Source organism: Aplysia californica, unplaced genomic scaffold (assembly GCF_000002075.1).
Source record: "Aplysia californica isolate F4 #8 unplaced genomic scaffold, AplCal3.0 scaffold00439, whole genome shotgun sequence".
Taxonomy (NCBI): domain Eukaryota; kingdom Metazoa; phylum Mollusca; class Gastropoda; order Aplysiida; family Aplysiidae; genus Aplysia; species Aplysia californica.
The window spans coordinates 178,511-180,542 of record NW_004797709.1 but is presented as its reverse complement, the minus strand read 5'-3'; the positions used below and the strand labels follow the sequence as shown (position 1 = coordinate 180,542).

Here is a 2,032-nt window from a genome sequence, read left to right as displayed (position 1 = left end):
ACACACACACACACACACACACATACACACACACAGAGAGAGAGAGAGAGAGAGAGAGAGAGAGAGAGAGAGAGAGAGAGAGAGAGAGAGAGAGATACGACCAGAGACAGACAGACAGACAGACAGACAGACAGACAGACAGACAGACAGACAGGCAGGCAGGCAGGCAGGCAGGCAGGCAGACAGACAGACAGACAGACAGACAGACACAGACAGAAGATGGGACGCAAAAAACCGTTAGTGTTAACGTTTGTCAAGCACACAGGAAGTTGGACAGAACAATGGTTGACTGTTGCTGGTAAAAATGTAAACCGGAATGGTTAGACATAATATCATTGCTGGGGTTTTTTTGTCTCCAGTACAACTAAGGATAATATTATATTTTCATTTTCCGTCTCTGACGCAATCTTAACCAACTTCAAGAAAAAAAGCTCTTTGTTAAAAAAACCCAAACAAACAACAGTTTTCTTGCTCATTTAATCGAAATCACTCGCAAGTGACTTAACTTTGGTGTTGTCCTACGCTCGTAACACGCGGTAAAAACAACTCGTGGCTCGATTTATCCTCTAATATCTCTGTGTCGGGTGGAGCAATGTCACCCATACTTTACACCGCTATTTGTATCAATTTATCTCAATTAAATCATATTTTCTCATATATATATATATATATATATATATATATATATATATATATATATATATATATATATATATATATATGCGGAAAATGGGAGTGTTCACAACATTCCCACTTCTACCACATATTATTACTATTTTACTTACGTATGTTGCCTGGGACAGAGCTGTCCAGTGATTCTTTTTAGTTGCAAAACTTTAGATCACGCACAAATGAGATTTCCTGATAAATGACAAGTGAATTAAATAATTGTATATAACTTATGCTTCTATTTTATAATTTGTCTGATGAGCGAGCAGCATGATGATGAGGAAGAATCTATATGCGCCCCCATCGACACAATTTAAATCGTTTAGGAAGCGGGCTTCGACCATGTCTGTCAGGGCTAACAGAGGCTGAGAGGGATACAACATCCCAGCAGAAAGACCGAGATTCTCAAGAAACAAATTAAACAAGAGGGCTAATATCCATCCAGATTAAAAAACAAAAACAGGAAATATTCCTATCTTACAGGTTTATAATATTATACAAACGGCTGCTTTTCTATTATCCCCCAGCCCCGCCCCAGCTCTTTTGACGCATGTCGTCTCACAACTTGAATTTTTTTTCTAAATACTTGACATATACCCAAGTTTCGATGCTTCTTTTAAAGTGCTTTACAATGCTTTCGTTATGAGCAACAACTATCTCATTGTTAATGCCCTCTTCACCCACCTCTGCGTCATTAAAAAAAACCCAAACAAGTAGAAATAACAACAAGAACAAATACGGTAACACTCAAACATTCCTGGGGAGGACAGACCCGGACACTTTACTCAACAGACCACTTGAAACATTCTCCCTCCCATCCTCCCATCGTCCAAAGCTTTTCTCTCCTCTCTCCCCTCCCACCTCCCATCCTTCCACCCTCCTCTCTCCTCTCTCCCCTCCCCACTCCCACCCTCCCACCCTTCTCTCTCCTTTCTCTCCTCCCCCCTCCCATCCTCCCATCTTCCCACCCTCCTCTCTCCCCTCGCGATTGCCATCCTCGAATCCCCTATAATTGAAAGAAAGGAGCTATCACTCAGCTCTCTGTACGTACAGAAGATCGACCGTAACGAGCGAGCCCGATCCCCACCCCCGCTCACTGAGGATACGAAAAATTTTCGGCGAATTATTCCAAAATGTGGGGACGGGTGAAAGATATAACCACAATTTTTAAGAAAAGACTAAGGGAATAAGGGGGTTCAAGTGGAAAGATATATCCTGTATGTTAATGTGGGCTTTCTCGGGAGGCCATCCGGTCGGAAGTCATTAGCAGCAGTTTGCTCCAGAACATTCCTGTTGTCCGGTCTAACGGTTGGTGGAAAGTTGGAAGGGGCAGAGGGGGGTGGGTTTGTGGTGGCTGTGGGGT

The 2,032-nt window shown here is 42.6% G+C and overlaps 1 protein-coding gene across 3 annotated transcripts in view; it reads left to right on the top strand.

Annotated features, from left to right (window-relative positions):
• Nucleotides 1–2,032, top strand: part of LOC101860038 (transmembrane 6 superfamily member 1) — a 23,489-nt gene that overhangs the window by 5,026 nt on the left and 16,431 nt on the right. The gene's annotated exons all lie outside the window — the stretch shown is intronic.